This window comes from Bos indicus x Bos taurus, chromosome 24 (assembly GCF_003369695.1).
Source record: "Bos indicus x Bos taurus breed Angus x Brahman F1 hybrid chromosome 24, Bos_hybrid_MaternalHap_v2.0, whole genome shotgun sequence".
Taxonomy (NCBI): Eukaryota; Metazoa; Chordata; class Mammalia; order Artiodactyla; family Bovidae; genus Bos; species Bos indicus x Bos taurus.
In genome coordinates, this window is record NC_040099.1 from 12,176,018 (window position 1) to 12,194,216 (window position 18,199).

Below are 18,199 nucleotides of genomic sequence, written 5' to 3' on the forward strand. Positions count from 1 at the left end.
CCAATATACATTAGTGACACCTCTATATTTATTGTTGTACATTAATAATATAGATAATGTCAACATTGGAAAACTAAGGATCATGGTCCAAAATATTGTGGTGATTTAAAATGTCTTGTTTGGGGCTGAAACTACTGCATAATAGGATTCCTTAGGTATGCTGCTATAGAAAACTCTCCTAATTGTGTCTGGTGAGAAGAGAGGGTTATCATTTTTATCTTTGTTTTTAATACTTTATTTTCTTACAGCAAATTTTAGGTTCACACAAAACTGAGAGGAAGGTACAGATATTTCCCCTCAAACCTCTGACCACACATATGCATAGCCTTCTCTCTTAGCAATGTCACTCCCCAGAATAGTATATATTTTTTTATGGGGATGAACTTACATTGATAGTCATTACCCAAAGTTCAGAGTTTATCTTATATTTCATGTTTGGTGTTGTATATTCTTATGGTTTGGACAAATGTATAATGACACATATCTATCATTCTAATATTATACAAGGTATTTTCTTTACTCCAAAAATCTTCTTTGTTCCATCTATTCATCTCTCACCCTTCATCCCCCGATAACATATAATGTGGAGTCTCTTTTATTTGCCATCTGTGTATCTTTGGGGAGGTATGGTATATTATGGTTGACAACCGTTTATCAGAAGTCTTTTGCAAATATTTTCTCCTAGTCCTTTGACTTGTCTTCTAATTCTCTTGATACTGTTTTTACACAGAACAGAAGTTTTAATTTTAATGAAGTCCATCTTATTGGCTATTTTATGGACTGTGTCTTTGTATTGTATCTAAAAAGGCATCACCATACCCTGGAATGTCTAGATTTTCTCCTATGTTATTGTCTTAAAAGTTTTATAGTTTGTGTTTTGAATTTAGGTCTAGGATTCATGAGGGTTATCTTTTTATTAATGTTGGGATGAGAAACCCTAAGCCTGTACTTTGCATACCCTCACTAAAAGCAGCAGCTGAAGCAATTTAAAACAGCTTGGAAGAATTCCGTGGAGTAAGTTTCTACGCTCTTGCCTCTCTGTCCCCACTCCAGGAAAGCAGCTAGTCTGACTGGTGAGCACATGAGCTAGGTGTGTTAGAATCACAGGCCAGACCAGAGGACCTAAGCTCAACCTCCAGTCCTAGCTGCTGACTCTTTTAGTGAACTTGAATAACTGACCTGACATCTCTATATCTCAGTTTTCTTTATAGCAAAGTAAGGTTCAAATTGCATCACCTTGTAGGTTTGTTGTAAAGATTTTATGAGTTAATAGATGCCAAGTACTTGAAATTGTGCCAGATGCATAGCAAATGCTCAAAATACATTAGAACAGGTAAGCTTGTTACCTGGCTGTATTACCAGTGGGCATTGTTGTGCTTTAAAATCAACAGTCAGACCAAATGCCACATCTTATCTTTGACTCTGCTAAGAGTCTCCTTGCGGCCTGATCTTATGTTTTCCTTCCTATAAGTTCAAGGGAAGAAGTTCTCCTGATTCTGGTGTAAGAACAAAGATTGTCATTGTTGTTGTTCAGTCGCTTTGTGACTCCATGGACTGCAGCATCCCAAGCTTCCCTGTCCTTTACTATCTCCCAGAGTTGGCTCAAACTCATGTCAATTGAGTCAGTGATGGCATCCAACCACCTCATCCTCTGTCGTCCCCTTCTCCTCCTGTCCTCACTCTTTGCCAGCATCAGGGTCTTTTCCAATGAGTCGGCTCTTCGAATCAGGTAGCCAAAGTATTGGAGCTTCTGCTTCAGCATCAGTCCTTCCAATGAATATTCAGGGTTGATTTCCTTCAGGATTGATTGGTTTGATGTCCTTGCTGTCCAAGGGACTCTCAAGAGTCTTTTCCAGTGCCACAGTTTGAAAGCATCGATTCTTTGGCACTCAGCCTTCTTTATGGCCCAATTCTCACATCCATACATGACTACTGGAAAAACCATAGCTTTGACTGTATGGACATTTGTCAGCAGAGTGATGTTTCTGCTTTTTAATATGCTGTCTAGGTTTGTCATAGCTTTTCTTCCAAGGAGCAAGAGTCTTTTTTGCTCACCATTAGTTCTATTCTTTGATTGATGTGGTGGGAAAAGAACTGAAGGAGGCCCAATTGAACAATACTGTAAAGTAATTAGCCTCCAATTAAAATAAATAAATTAATTAAAAAGCAATTAGAAAGTGACGTGTTATAAATAAAAATGCAAGTTTTAAAAAAACAAAGAAACGCTCTCTTTTTCATCAAGTGTTTATAGGGGAAACTTGTTTTGTATGTAAATGTTTCCTTACAGGGCCATTCACATAAAGCCTACAATTTGATTTGCATTTAACTGCTGTTTCTTGTACGTAGTCCATTGATAAAAAGCCAAAACAAATAAGAGGATTGGGTTATAAGAATTTGTCACTTGACCAGAGAAGTTCACATAAGAAATCTATAAAATATGAAACATTCATTATTTCCAATTATTTTCCCTCAATCTTGAATAAACAAAGCATCATTTTTATGAAATTTAACAGGATACGTTGGAGGTGAAAGGGATCGTCATCAGCTAGCCTAGAGGTCTCCTATCTTCAGTAGACTTCTTTTGCATTGTGAGGTTTTGGACTCCTTTACGAAATAGTATATTTAAATGTATAATGTAAAATATGTGGAATGATTAAAATATGTGTAGATTATTATTTATCTTTACTAATTAAAAAATGACAGGATATACCAGTAGGTCTAATAGTTATTATAATTTTGAAGCAGTGATGAACTTAAATGACAGTGTGAAATATCTATAGTATCTTCATGTAATATGAAATATCATCATTTCTATTGTTGATAAAATCACAGGTACTACTGATACCTATGTGGTTTATATCTATACTCAAAATTGAAATAAATGCTAAATTTCAGATGGAAGGTCATTAATATCAAGTAGTTGTAATTTTCTGTCTGGGAGATCATCCTCCTTTTCCTCTCCTCACCCCCCAGGGAGTATGAGAGACCATGGTTAGGTACCTTGAATCTCAGGTTCACAGTCTAGGACCTAGCCAGTGTGATTACTTAACAGACATGGACACTGAGGCTCAGAAAGTTAGAGTTCATACTTTGTTAATTTTAGGCAAAGCTGAATTCAGAAGGAAAAGTCCCTGATTACTAATCCATTCATTGTTCATTGTCTCATGCTGTTCTGTCTGCAGTGAAGCTATTTCAAGTTAAGATGAAGAAAGATTTCCTATCATTATTTTCTAGCTATTGAATTAACTTCATTCTAAACTGAATAGTACTAAAGAACTTGTAAAAAATGGGTGGCTTCAGCAGATTAAGATCCACTAAGAATCTAGTTTAAAAAAGAAAAAAAAAAAAAAAAAAAGATCACCCCAGGAGAAAGTCAGTTCTTTTGAGGTTTTCATATAATCCTGATTTTTCATCTCACCAAATGCAAATTAGCTTTTTATTTTAATTTGAAGACACTAAGTACAACTAAATTAACTTCAATGAAAAGTTTCTTCAGCTTAGGGTAAAGAACTATTTGGCTCCTCTAATTAAAAAAAAAAAAAAAATCAAGGTAGTATTATCCATCAGATTTTTTTTTGTTAATTTTTCCTACTATTGTACCCTTTTGCTTTATTCTCTTAGATTCTCTTTATTTCTCCAACTAACCTGGTTCAATAGTTATGTGATTCCTTGGATGTTCTTTATTGTTGAATGTATTAAATGAAAAATTTTAATTTCAGAGCAGAATGTGAAATTTTATGCTCATGCAACTAAAAAAGCAGCCTAGTTAAACTTCTCAGGGAATTATAAATTAGCCAAAGATAGAATATTGAACTTGAAATTTAATCCTAAAGGGTGAATTCTCATAGAGGTCATATTTTGTTTTGTAATTGAACAATATATAAACAGGGATTATCTCGAATCTAAAATGTTCCCAGGTTATACTTGTTAACAATAGCTCCTCATACCATAATGATGGAATCCTAGTGCAAAATTGTTGAGTCCATTTGGAGTGTTTAAAATGGGGACTAGGATATTCATGGGCTTCTCTGGTGGCTCAATGGTAAAGAATCCACCTACCAATGCAGGAGACGTGGGTTCAGTTCTTGGGTCAGGAAGATCCTCTGCAGTAGAAAATGGCAATCTACTTTAATATTCTTGCCTAGGAAGTCCCATGGACAGAGGAGTCTGGTGGGCTACATTCCATGGGGTCACAAAGAGTCAGACACAACCTAGCAATTAAACAATAGCAGCAGATTCATATTTTGTTAAAATTAATGATTTGAGGGTAGTGTTTGTTTGATAGTAACATTGTTAGCAATATACTATAAGCAGCAATATTACTTTCTTCTAATAAGTCTTTCTTATAAATGTTTATAGCTTAACTCCTTTTGAAAACTAATGGCTAGCAGTAACTGTCAGAAAGCATTTTTTAAAGGCATTATTTTGTCATTATATGCAAATTATATTTTCTTTGCAACTAGACAAGAATTGGAAAAGTTAATAGGAAGGGGAATGGGAGAATTGTAAGCAGAAAAACCAAAGCCACAAGGGACTGGTCAACAATCTGTAGAAAATAGTGAAAGTGGATGATAAGCAGTTGGTGAAACAGGATGTAGAGAGTCATTGCCTGAATCCAGTTATTCATCTGGAAAATGTGTTGAGATGTCTAGGACTGCCAGGCAGCTCAGTCCACCATGAACTCAGAAGTTGCAAGTGTTGGAATAAAGGATGCTTTAGAAGCAGCATTTATATGGAGTGTTGTATACCTAAAGATGTGATCACTAGAATGTAGTTGGTACGCATGAATATTGTTTCAATTTTTCTTTCTTTTATTCCTAAATGCATACTTTCCCCCCTCTCAGCCTCCCAAACAATAGGCCACCATTCTGATACCGCATGTGTATTTTTATATTTTTTAAACTGTACACTGTCTTTTAGATTTCATTACTGCTATTATTTTGAGCATCTTATTTTCTTTACTTCTTTCAATAAGCACTATATTTTAAAGGTCTTTCTATGTGTTCAGCTAATTCTCTGCTCCTACTCGTTGTTGTGTGATGCTCCATGATGTACATGCAACACAATTTTTCCTATCTCTTCTCTTAACAAGGCTATAACCCCACACTGATTTCAACTCTTTGCCATCAAACATGATACTACAGTGAACATCCTTGTATATGTGAGGATGTAAAGTTTTACACAAAGGTTTAGTGGTGGGCATTTTGCATCTGAAGTGAGGGTGCTGATGAGTACACCCCTTTTTATCTGGATTTGGTTCATAGTCACTATGGGGCAAAACTATATTGATAGGAGCCCAAGTGGATCACAAGGGTTCAACTTGTATTCCAGCCTCTCACATTTCTCCTCTTATTAATTGTGATAAATTACTTCTATCAAGTTGGGTGACTTCTCTTCTTGGACACAGTGAGTCTAGAGACCCCTGTGGGAGACCATACCTTGGGATGCAGTAGGGACTTTGATGTGTCCTGTGCCAGGTGTTATGGTGGAACTGTGTGTGTTCCCTCAAAAGTAATAGATTGAAGTGTTAATCTCCTGTTGTGCTGCATATACAGATAGGGCCTTTAAGGAGTTAACTAAGGTTAAACAGAGCCATAAGAGTGGACCTTTAATCTGATAGTCTGATATCTTTAAAAGAAAGGAGGAGACACCAGAAAGATATGTCTATTTCTCCACACACACAGAAGAGGATCTGTGAGAATAGAAGACTGTGGGTACCTGTAAACCAAGAAGAGAAGCTTCCATAGTAACCAACCCTGATACCTTGATCTCAGACTCCTAACCTCCAGGAGTTATGAGAACTCCTCCAGGACTATGAGAACATACATTTCTGTAGTGTAAGCCACCAGGGCTATGATGTTTTGCTCCAGGACTATGGGAACATACATTTCTGTAGTGTAAGCCACCAGGGCTATGATGTTTTGCTATGGCAATCAGAGAATGCTAATACAGATGGAGTCTATCCCTTTGGAGAGCCATAACTTCCCATCTGCATAGTTTCAAGTTGTGAGACTTGTTTCCACCCTAGGGTCACCGGATCCTACAGAGAACATCCTGCGATGTAGAAATCTTGGCTTTGATATATATACATCGCATCCTGAAGGACAACACCCATTTTTTCAAAGTGTTTTCTCTGAGTTAATGTTTCAGATGAGCCATTATAAGATCATTTCAGCGTTCTCTGAGACTGGGTACCTTCAGCTGTTCTCCATATTGGTGACCACTGACCATACCTAAGGCCTCTGTAATCTCCAGCAATGATACTACATCTGGCAAAGCAAGATGACCAGGCTTTTTGCTTGGTAAAGTTTGTAGTGGCCTGGAGTTATTCTCCCGGATTCATTCAGTGTCAAAGTGACAAGTGAAGATATCACAGAAACTAACACCTCTGTGTCAATTAAGTTTTTAATAATAGCCATCTGATGGCTCAGTAGAGACACGGATTCGATCTCTGGGTTGGGAAGATCCCCTGGAGTAGGAAATGACAACCCACCTCAGTAGTCTTACCTGGGAAATCCTAAGGACAGAGGAGCCTAACCGGCTCCATTCCATGGGGTCGTAAAAGAGTCGGATACAGTTTAGCGATTAAATAGCAACAATCCTCCACAGGGACTTTTTTTAAATTTATGATCATGATTGGGTAGGGATTGGAAGGTAAAGGTTTATGCAAGTTCAGAATATTTCACTTGTCCTGTCTGCTCTAATAACTCTTATCTGACAGAATAGAGAACCAATATGGTGGCAACAACAAATGCCAAGCATATCGGCTCCAATTATATTCTCAAGGACAGGAGAAATGACCACTGATGGGTTCAAGGATGTATCCAACCCAGTATCTATGGACTTTAATTTTCACAAGCGCTACTTAATATTTATGAGCAAATTCTGGGAGATAGGGGAGGACAGGAAAGCCTGGTGTGCTGCAGTCCATGGGGTTGCAAAGAGCTGGTCACAACTTAGCAGCTGAACGACAACAACAACAGCTCCATGCAGGTCAAAACCCTGACTACCAAGCCCAGCTCTGTGACTGCCTCTCCCGTGGTGGACCTTGGTCTGCAGATGAAAGCCTCCGCTGGAATCATTGATACTCCAGCCCTCTGTCAATCATCCTCACTGTAGTCAAAGATCTGAGCAGCTCATCCTTATGGCAATCACATTTTACAACCCTGGGCTATCAGGATGGAATGACTCCTTCTCTTTATGTTCCTGGAATTAATGACTTAAGATGCATAAGAAACATAAACATAAAAGCAATAATGCATGCACTGAGGGAGAAGAAAAAGGTTGACAAATATATAAACACTTCATTTACTTTCATCTTATTTGTGGGATTATAGCAGCAAGTTCTACAACTGAGTTAGGAAGGGACTTGATGACTTAATATGGGTAAAACTACATATTGGGAAGACTGAATAAAAATGCAAGGAACAAAAAGGAAATTAAAAAAAAAATACTAAATATGTACACATGTATATTAAAGGGTGAAAGTGAAAGTGAAGAAGCTCAGTCATGTCCGACTCTTTGCAACCCCATGGGCTGTAGCCCACCAAGCTCCTCCATCCATGGAATTCTCCAGGCAAGAATACTGGAGTGGGTTGCCATTTCCTTCTCCAATATTAAAGGGTAGGGAAAGACAAATGGAAAACAGAACAAATGGAAATGTAGTGAGAGAAATGGGTAGACAGGGAGATGACAGAGAGCTCCAAAGGTCATTAATAATAATAATAATAGTTATTTTAAAAGGCAGTTGGAACCTGTATGGGATTTGAAGGCTAGGGTCAGAGTAAAATAAAACTGAAGTCTCTTCTGATGAAAAGTTAATGTTATGTTAATTATGCTAATTTGAGTCCTCTGAAGAAAGCAGACTCCAAAACCAAAATTTTAAACTAAAATTAATTCATGCATATTTCACACATACAGCGTGTTCTGGTGTTACATTTATTAAAGTCACTAGTGGGTGGAAGTAGTAAGCAGACCGCAGTTTTCCAGTGCCTTCATAAATCCACAATAATTAGCCAGAGATTTTGGAGACTACTCATTAGTAAATTATTTTTCACAGGATGCCTCCAAACTTCAAATCAAGCCCTTTTAATTTGAAAAAGTTATATGTTATTCAGTCTGGACATTAAGAATATTCTTATCACTGATTTCCATTCATTTCTTAACCAGTTCCTATGATGGTCACTCTGTCCTGATCACTGTTCTAAGATACAGGGTTGCAGTGATGGAGTATACAGATGCATTTCCAGTTCTCATGGAGTCAAATGATCTACCATCACTCATCTATTATTTCTTTTATTTCTCTTTAAATTTTAACATATAATCTCACTGTATAATTAATTCTGGTAGCTTGTTGCTGTTGTTTCAACCATTTAAATATTTCACTCCATAGTTTTCTTTGCTTGTCTGGTTTCTAATGAAAAGACCTCTGTAATTCTTATACTTGTTCCTCTAAAGTAAAGTCTTTTTTTTGTTTGTTTTATGTGTTTTTCTCCACTATGGTTTCTTTTAACATAGTCTTTTTGTCTCTGGTTTTCTGTAATTTGAATGTGATATGCCTCAATGCAGGTTGGGTTTTTTGGTTGTTTTTGTTTTTTAATAACCTGCTGGGTGTTCTCTGAGCTTGGTGTGTGTCATTAATTTTGGAATAATCTCAGCTATTATTACTTCAAATAATTCTTCTTCACTGTTCTCTTTTTCTTCTTCTGGTGTTCCAATTAATCATATGTTCTACCTTTTGAAATAGCCCTGAAATTTTTAAATAGTTTATTTTTTCTTCCATTGAATTTCAGGTGAGACATTTCTATTTATACATGTTTAAGCTCACTGAATTTTCTTTTGGCCATACTGAGTCTACTGATGCACCCTTTAGATATTGTCTGCATTTTTGTTTCAGTGTGTTTTATTCCCAGCATTTCTTTTTGATTCTTAGAGTTTCAGTCTTTGAATATATTAAACATCCTTTGATGCTGTATGCTTTTTCTAATACATCTCTTAACATACTATTCTTCATCAGTCAGTCAGTTCAGTCACTCAGTCGTGTCCAACTCTTTGCAACCCCATGAACTGCAGCACGCCAGGCCTCTCTATCCATTACCAACTCCTGGAATTCACCCAATCCCATGTCCATTGAGTCGGTGATGCCATCCAACCACCTCATCCTCTGTCGTCCCCTTCTCTTCCTGCCCTCAATCTTTCCCAGCATCAGGGTCTTTTCCAAGGAGTCAGCTCTTCGCATCAGGTGGCCAAAGTATGGGAGATTCAGCTTCAGCATCAGTCCTTCCAATGAACACCCAGGACTGATCTCCTTTAGAATGGACTGGTTAGATCTCCTTGCAGTCCAGGGGACTCTCAAGAGTTTTCTCCAACACCACAGTTCAAAAGCATCAATTCTTCAGTGCTCAGCTTTCTTTATAGTCCAACTCTCACATCCATACATTACCACTGGAAAAACCATAGTGTTGACTAGACAGACCTTTGCTGACAAAGTAATGCCTCTGCTTTTGTTTTTTTTTTTTTTTAATTTTATTATTATTATTATTTTTTACTTTACAATATTGTATTGGTTTTGCCATACATCAACATGCATCCGCCCCGGATGTACACGTGTTCCCCATCCTGAACCCTCCTCCCACCTCCCTCCCCATACCATCCCTCTGGGTCATCGCCGTGCACCAGCCCCAAGCTTCCTCTGCTTTTGAATTTGCTATCTAGGTTAGTCATAACTTTCCTTCCAAGGAGTAAGTGTCTTTCAATTTCATGGCTGCAATCACCATCTGCAGTGATTTTGGAGCCCCAAAAAATAAAATCAGCCACTGTTTCCACTGTTTCCCCATCTATTTCCCATGAAGTGATGGGACCGGATACCATGATCTTCGTTTTCTGAATGTTGAGCTTTAAGCCAACTTTTTCACTCTCCGCTTTCACTTTCATCAAGAGGCTCTTTAGTTCTTCACTTCTGCCATAAGGGTGATGTCATCTGCATATCTGAGGTGATTGATATTTCTCCTGGCAATCTTGATTCCAGCTTGTGCTTCTTCCAGCCCAGCATTTCTCATGATGTACTCTGCATATAAGTTAAATAAGCAGGGTGACAATATACAGCCTTGACGTACTCCTTTTCCTATTTGGAACCAGTCTGTTATTCCATGTCCAGTTCTAACTGTTGCTTCCTGACCTGCATACAGGTTTCTCAAGAGGCAGGTCAACTATTTTCAATTATCTGTCTGATAATTCCAGTTCTATGTCATATCTGAATCTTGTTCTGATATGTGTATTATCTCTTCATAGTAATTTTTCCTTGCTTTTTGACAGCCTTTGTAATTGTTTTTGTTGTTGTTGTTGTTGAAGGCTGATTACTTTGTGTTGAATAAGATGAAGTGAGGTTACTCGACCTTCAGTGTGAGGCTCTGTGTCAGTATGGCTGGGGATGGAGCTGTGTTTAGTGTTTGCTGGAGTTGTTAAGTGTCAGAGGTTCCAACTCCTGCACTGTACGTTTCCTTCTCTCCTCTCAAGGTTGGGTTTCTCTGTGTACTCCTCCTCAGATGGAGTCTATTTTATTGTAATGCACACTTATCCTACTTGAGCCCTATTATTTTGGCAGTAACAGATGAGTGAGGGGAAGTTTTCTATAATCTAATGGTTACATTTCAGTTTGCAGTGGGCAGACTTGCAACTTTTACAAGTGTTTCTCTGGTGTTAGAATACGTGCTCTCTTACATAGGAGAGCAAGAACTGTCTAAAGTGGGGAGAATGCCCTTCCCCAGCTGGGTGATGCTCTAGTTAAATATTTTCCCCCAGAAACCAGGCCTTTGTCATGCCTGGTATGGGTGTCTTTAATGATGATTTCTTTCCCACATCTGCCACCAGGCTCACAAAGCCCTTAGAACTTGGTGGTAAAAACAGAAGCTAGAGTTTCTGGAGGTAAAGCCTGTAAAACCTGTGTAACCGTGTGGGTTCCTCAAGCCTCCTGCTCCTTGCTTGAAGTTTTTCACCTCAAGCTAGTGGACACCCTGCCTCCAGCAGACCTTGACCTTGATTTTCTGTATTCACCTGTTCCTCCAGATTTCGAGGTGGTGTCTTACGCTGTTGGACTTCCGTGACGGCTCAGCAATTAAAGAACCCACCTGCCAGTGTAGGAAATGCAAGTCTGATCCCTGGGTTGGGAAGATCTCTTAGCAAAGAAAATGGCAGCCCACTCCAGTATTCTTCCCTGAAAAATCCCATGGACAGAGGAGCCTGATGAGCTACACTCCATGGGGTCGCAAAGAGTCAGATAACGACTTAGCGACTAACAACAACAACTTATGCTGTTAACCATGTTTCTCTGAAAGAACAAGAACAGCCATTGATTTTCCAGTTTGTTTATCTTTTACTTGCTTTAAGGATAGAAGTGATGACTTCCAAGCTGTTTAAATGTCAAAACTGAGATTGGAAGTCCCCCTAATTTTTACATATAGTATTTCATTTTTCCTCTCAGGGTTCATATGAGCTATACAGTGAATTGTTTCATCTCAAAAACAGGTCATTTCTTATCAATGATTTGGATTTTTTATTTTGAAGAACCTAGGGACATGTAAGTATATGACAATAGGAAATTAAAAGACACTTGCTCCTTGGAAGAAAAGGTATGGCCAAACTGACAGCATACTAAAAAGCAGAGACATTACTTTGCCAACAAAGGTCCATCTAGTCAGAGCTATGGTTTTTCCAATAGTCATGTATGGATGTGAGAGTTGGACTATAAAGAAAGCTGAATGCTGAGGAATCGATGCTCTTAAACTGTGGTGTTGGAGAAGACTCTTGAGAGTCACTTGGACTGCGAAGAGATCCAACCAGTCCATCCTAAAGGAAATCAGTCCTGAATATTCATTGGAAGGACTGATGCTGAAGCTGAAACTCCAATACTTTGGCCACCTGATGCAAAGAACTGACTCATTGGTAAAGACCCTGATGCTGGGAAAGATTGAAGGTAGGAGGAGAAGGGGATGACAAAGGATGAGATGGTTGGATGGCATCACCAACTCTATGGACATGAGTTTGAGCAAGCTCCGGGAGTTGATGATGGACAGGGAAACATGGTCTGCTGCAGTCCATGGGGTCGCAGAGTCAGACGTGACTGAATGACCAAAATGAAGTATATGACGCAGAAAATACTAAAGTTCTGTTTTCCATATTCTGTTTGTGATGTATTATATTACATTTCTCTCTTTGAAGGTAGAAATAAATTTGCTCAAATAGCTTGTGTTCAGTAAGTCATTCATTCATTCAGTTAACAAGTATTTAGGAAGAATGTACTATGGACTGAGCATTGCATAAGATCCTGCAGGTACCACAATGAATAAGATAGGATCCCTGTTCTAAAAAAAAAAAAACTGCAGGATCCAGTGGAAGGTGCAGAAACCTAAACACATAATTTAAATACTTTGAGATAAGTAGCACAATTGTATGGGGTACAACTCAAGTTTAAGGAAGGAGAAAATAAGTTTGTGAAATCAGAGTTGCTTTCCTAAAAGAATTTATGTCTCTCCTTCCCAAGAATAGTTCCTCATGTAGTGTTCTTGATATTTTAGCACTCAGCAAATATTTAGTCTGTTTGGCAATAAAACACCTAAAATTAAAAAAAAATTAAAAAGATATATTTTGCATCTTGGACTGTTAATGGAAGTACCATTTTCACTAGCAATTTAGTGTCTGAATGATAATAATTTTACTTTTTGTTCGAACTCAAAGGTCTATCCCATTTTAGAAACAGACTATTATGTTTTAAAGGGAGCTCGAGAGGTCTAGGTGTACTGACACTGATATTTTTTAACAACTCTTCCAAAATGTATGTGCTCAAGTGACTTTTGCTCCCTCTAACACGATAGTCACCTTCAGAAGCTATTCTGTTATTTCAGTAATGCTACCATTGACCAAAAAATTAATGGACTGTCTCTCTTGGAATTGCTTTTAGACTCTGAAACACATTATTTTGTGTACCTCCAATGGTAGAAAATCTTCTTCTTCTGAGTGTGACTTATGAACATAACCCAAAGTCAAATGTAAGCTAAAGATATTTAAAAGATCTAAACTAATAAAACAAATTTTAGTCAAACTGAGGTTCCCTTGAAAAAGGAAATAATTTTAATGCAGTTCATAAAAACATTCATATAGTATAAAACTTAAAGGGCACAGATCAAAATTTACCCATATAACCCTAAGAGGATTATTTAGTAGGCAATATTATTTTAATTTTATAATTTTAAAGCTTTTAAAAGCGCTAATACCATCACAATATATCAAGCTTAAACTTGCATCCAAACCAAAATGCCAGCATTTGTATTTAGTAGATGGCAAGCAGATTGGATAAGTCAAAAATCATTACCCCAGAATTATAGGTTTCAAACAAAATTGGTTCAAATACTTGAAAACACAATGAAAATATCACTTTCCTCGTAATGCATGCTTAACATCAGAGTCCTGAATCCTTCCTTTTCCTTTAAACACTTTCACCGTATTTAAGAATCTCATCAGTGTCAATTGTGTCTGCAGAGCCACTTAAAGAGAAAATAAAGAAGAAAAAACATACATTAACATATAAGCAGATGATAAATATGTATCAACCAAGGCAGAGGTGAAGATGGAGATGGGAAGTAATAAAATAAGTGCTTGTTCTCACAGTCATTTCTTTCTCCATGGAATAAAATTGTGCTATGAAATACCTGACATTGCGCACAGTGCTTTGAAATTGTATCTTGTGGGTGTCCCTATAGTCAAGGCAATAAAATGTGATGGATTCCCAGCCTCTATCGCTTCAGGTAGGATAAATTTAGGAAACAATCAGGGTGTAATTGAGATCAATACCAGGTACTGAGAAACTTTACAGCAGTCTCCCTGACTGATGGGGAATGCAGACAAGCCCCAAGTAACCTGCCTTTTTGCCAAAACCTCTGTTTTTTAGTCTCACCTCTTAGAATTTGAGGAATCAGAGAGGGGAGAAATCAGTTTCCTTTCAGTTCAAGAGCCATCTATAATGTGTCTGGACTCAGGTACCAGGATTCTTGTTAGATGTAAAACATCAGTTATAAGTCATTTAGTGAAGAATTACAGTTTAAACTATACATTCAGCTGAGTATGTTTAGGTAAGGAAATAAGTGCAGCTTTGTAACACTGTTGAAAAACTAAGTTGTTCAAAAGGAAAATCATCTTGCTGCAGAATGTGATGAATAATAATACCTAATATTTATTGAGAACTTAAGATACAGCACTTATTTCATCCTCATAGCAACCTTTCAAAATCAGCCTTAATCCTATTAACCTTTTTTATATCCATGAGTAAATATCAGCACAGAGAAGTTAAACAAGTTGCCAAGCTTTCACAGCTGACAAGTAAAAGACACTGGAATTCACATCCAGGTAGATGGAGTCCAGATTTGAGTGTTTAATGCAATGCTGTACCCAAAAGATGGGCTTCCCTGGTGGCTCAGACAGTAAAGAATCTGTCTGCAATGCAGGAGACCTGGGTTTGATCCCTGGGTTGGGAATATCCTCTGGAGAAGAGAGTGGCAACCCACTCCAGTATTCTTGCCTGGAGAATCCCATGGACAGAGGAGCCTGGCAGGCTATAGTCCACAGCGTTGCAAAGAGGCGGACAAGGCTGAGTAACTAACACTTTCACACTTTCACGAAAAAAGACGCCATGTGGGCTGGAAGAATTGCAGGATGTTCCTCCAAAATCCATGATTTTGTTTTTGCTTTATATATATATATATATAATTTATATATTTATATAAATTATTTATTTTTGGCTAGGCTGGGTCATTATTACTGTGCAAGGGCTTTCTCTAGTTATGTCACGAGGGTCTATTCTCTAGTTGTGGTGAGTGGGCTTCTGATTGTTGTGGCTTCTCTTGCTACGGAGCATGGACTCTTCTAGGTACACAGAAACTGGTACTTTGCAACACTCAGACTCGGTAGTTGTAGCTTTGGGGCTCTAGAGCACAGGCTCAGTATTTATGACACATGGGCTTAGTTTCCCTGAGCTTTGTGGGATCTCCCTGGACCGGGGATCAAACCCATGTCCCCTGCATTGGAAGGCGGATTCCTATCCCCTGAGGCACCAGGAAAGTCCCAAAAGCCATGGTTTTGACTCCATAAATACCGGAAACCATTTTAATCTTTTTCGATTTGTTTGTTTACTCGCCGAGTCATGTCCAACTCTTTTGCAACCCTGTGGACTGTAGCCTGCCAAGCTGCTCTGTCCATGGGATTTTCCAGGCAAGAATACTGGAGTGGGTTGCCATTTGCTTTTCCAAGGAATCTTCCCAACCCAGGAATCGAACCCTTGGTTCCTGCTGCATTTCTTGCATTGCAAGCAGATTCTTTACAGCTGAGTCACCAGGGCTTCAGTCTGTTTACAGGTTTAAAAAAAAGTCTGTGTGCATTAATCATGCTTAAGAATGTAGTATTCTTTTTTGTTTTAAAGGTTGGTACACATCGTGCAAGCTATCTGGTTATTAGCTTCACAATTGCAGTGGATTCGGCTCATCCTCATGTAATAAGTTGCCAAGTTCAAAGATCAGAAATGTAATGGCAATGCCTTCAAAGGGTCTAGTGCTGTGTATGCTGGTCTCCCCTCCACTTCCCCTCCTTTCCTGAGTTTCTCTTTGATCTCAAGCTAAACATCAGAATCTGCCTTTTAAAAGGACTTGAAGTGCCTTTCATTTTCCCTCAGCTGCCTGAGGAGCAACAACTTCTGCATCTTACATGAAAAAAAAATGTATTTCTCCCTAAAAATAACTTGGGTTTCAAATGCCCCCTGCAAAGAGGTTGAAATAATTTATCTTGAACTCTGAGAAGACAAAAGATTGCATGGGTGAGCCATTACCTGCAGCAGGGGAGGCAGGCAAGGAGTCATTTCCAATCCGGCATAGGCATAACAGAGTATTTCCTGCTTATGGTTTTGTGGGAGAAGAGGCCAGGGTGCAGACAGGCTCTTCGGAGCCATTCACATCCTTTTTTGGATTATGAACACTGGCCGCATCAATGTATACTTCTGGAGGTGCTCTAGTGGTCTTGTTCTCTGCGGTTGTCTCCTTCCTCCCATTAATGCTGTAAGGGCTGGAGTAGCAAGTGCCCAAACTATGAATTTCCTTGCTCCTTAGCTAAAAATAAACTTGCTCAAGGTAAATTGCGTATGAAATGCAATGATGTATTAAATTAGTAGGGCAAGACATGAAAACATAAAGACCAGAAAAGGAATATACAGGCAAATGCATTAGTACTTTGCAAGTGTTAAACACTTGCTATGCATTAAATTTCAAAATGAGTTAATACATTCATTTGGACTTTAATTCTCTGTTGCTGCACAGTTTAGAATGTTCACAGAAACTTTGTGTCTGAAAAAATATACTTTTTGCAATGGTCTATTTTTCTGCCAAGAACAAGTTCTTCTGTGTCAAACTTAGTCCATCTAATAAAAAGGTACTTTTTCAGTGATTGAAAAAAAAAACAAAAACTATGTGTTTAGCACTAGTTATGGCACATTAGTCATTCATTGGAATTATACATTTCCTTTCTTTCTCACATTCTTCAACTTCCCTGTTTCTTTTCTCCCTACTGTTCTAATCCTGCTTCAACTACTCAGTTATTTTTTTTTCCTACAGTGGATGAGGATGTAGTGATTTTTTTCTTTTTAACTTCTTACCACATACTTCCCTGCAAACGCAATGATATAAACTATAGTTATATTCCTAAGCAAGCCTACAAAAACCCATAATAAACCTGAAATACTACATATTTGCAATAGTAATTTCTCTTGCTATTGTTCATTGCAAGTCATTTAACCTCTTTGACCCTCAATTTCCTCTTCTATAAAATTAGGGGGCTGGACTCAGTGACATCTGTGGCCTCTTCAGCCTCAATCATCTGTGGTGACATTTCTACTTCATTGTGAATTAGGGGGAATGAATCGTGAGCCTAACCATCATCTCCAACATTTTCAGGTTTCTCTTTGAAACCCTAATTGGCTTCAGTCTGATAAAGGAGCCTGTTGACAAACTTGGTACTTAAATACAAACTGGTTTTTGGGGGTTTTTTTGCTTTTTAAGTTGCCTTTCATTATATAAAACTGGGGAAGGTGAGATATAGATAGGAAGGTCAGAAGGCCATAAGTACTCTCAGGTAGACTCAAATTTAAGTCAAAGTAAGAAAACCGCAGTGCTGCTGCAAGCCTGGCCACTGAGGTCAACCCAAGTTCAAGGTCCTGAGACCTTCACTCACTCTGTTACTTTGAGTGAGTTATTTAGACTGGTTATGCTTACCCTGGGCTTCTCTGGTGGCTCAGTGGTAAAAAAAAATTCTCCTGCCAATCAATGCAGGAGATGCGGGTTCAGTCCCCAGGTCAGGAACCTCTCCTGGACAAGTACATGGTAACCCACTCCAGTATTTTGGCCTGGGAAATCCCATGGACCGAGAAGCTTGGTGGGCTACAGTCCATGAAGTCACAAAGAGTCAGACACAACTCACGACTGAACAATAACATGCATGTTATGTGGGAGGGGGTTTAGGGATGGGGGGATACATGTACACCCATGGCTGATTCATGTCAATGTATGGCAAAAATTACCATAATGTTGTAAAGTAATTAGCCTCCAATTAAAATAAATTAATTAATTAAAAAACAATTATGACAGCCCTTACATTATAGGGTTTTTATTAGGATTAAATGCAGAAGTGAATTAAAATACCCGGTGAATACTTAATAAGCTATAGCCATCAGTGTCATGAAAAGTAATAGTTAGAAATTTATCTTCTGGTTAAGTCAGATTGCACAATAGTCCACTGTATTCTAATTAATTATCGCTCTTCTACAAACTTATACAGCACAACATTTTTAATATAACCTACTCTGTTACTTGTCTTAGATTTAAATTTCTTTTTATTTCTTACATGTGTTTTTTTCCTATTATTTCCAACTTTTTGAGATATAACTGATGTATAACATTTAGTACATCTAAAGTGATCAATAAAATGATTTGATATGTGTATCTATTGCAAAATGATTACCATAGTAAGGTTAGTTAACATCTCAATCACCTCACATAGTTACCATACTGTTGCTGGGGTAGTGTTTGTTGAGAACATGTATGATCTACTCTCTTAGTAATTTTCAAGGATACAATGCAGTATTATTAACTGGAGTCACTACTCTATGCAT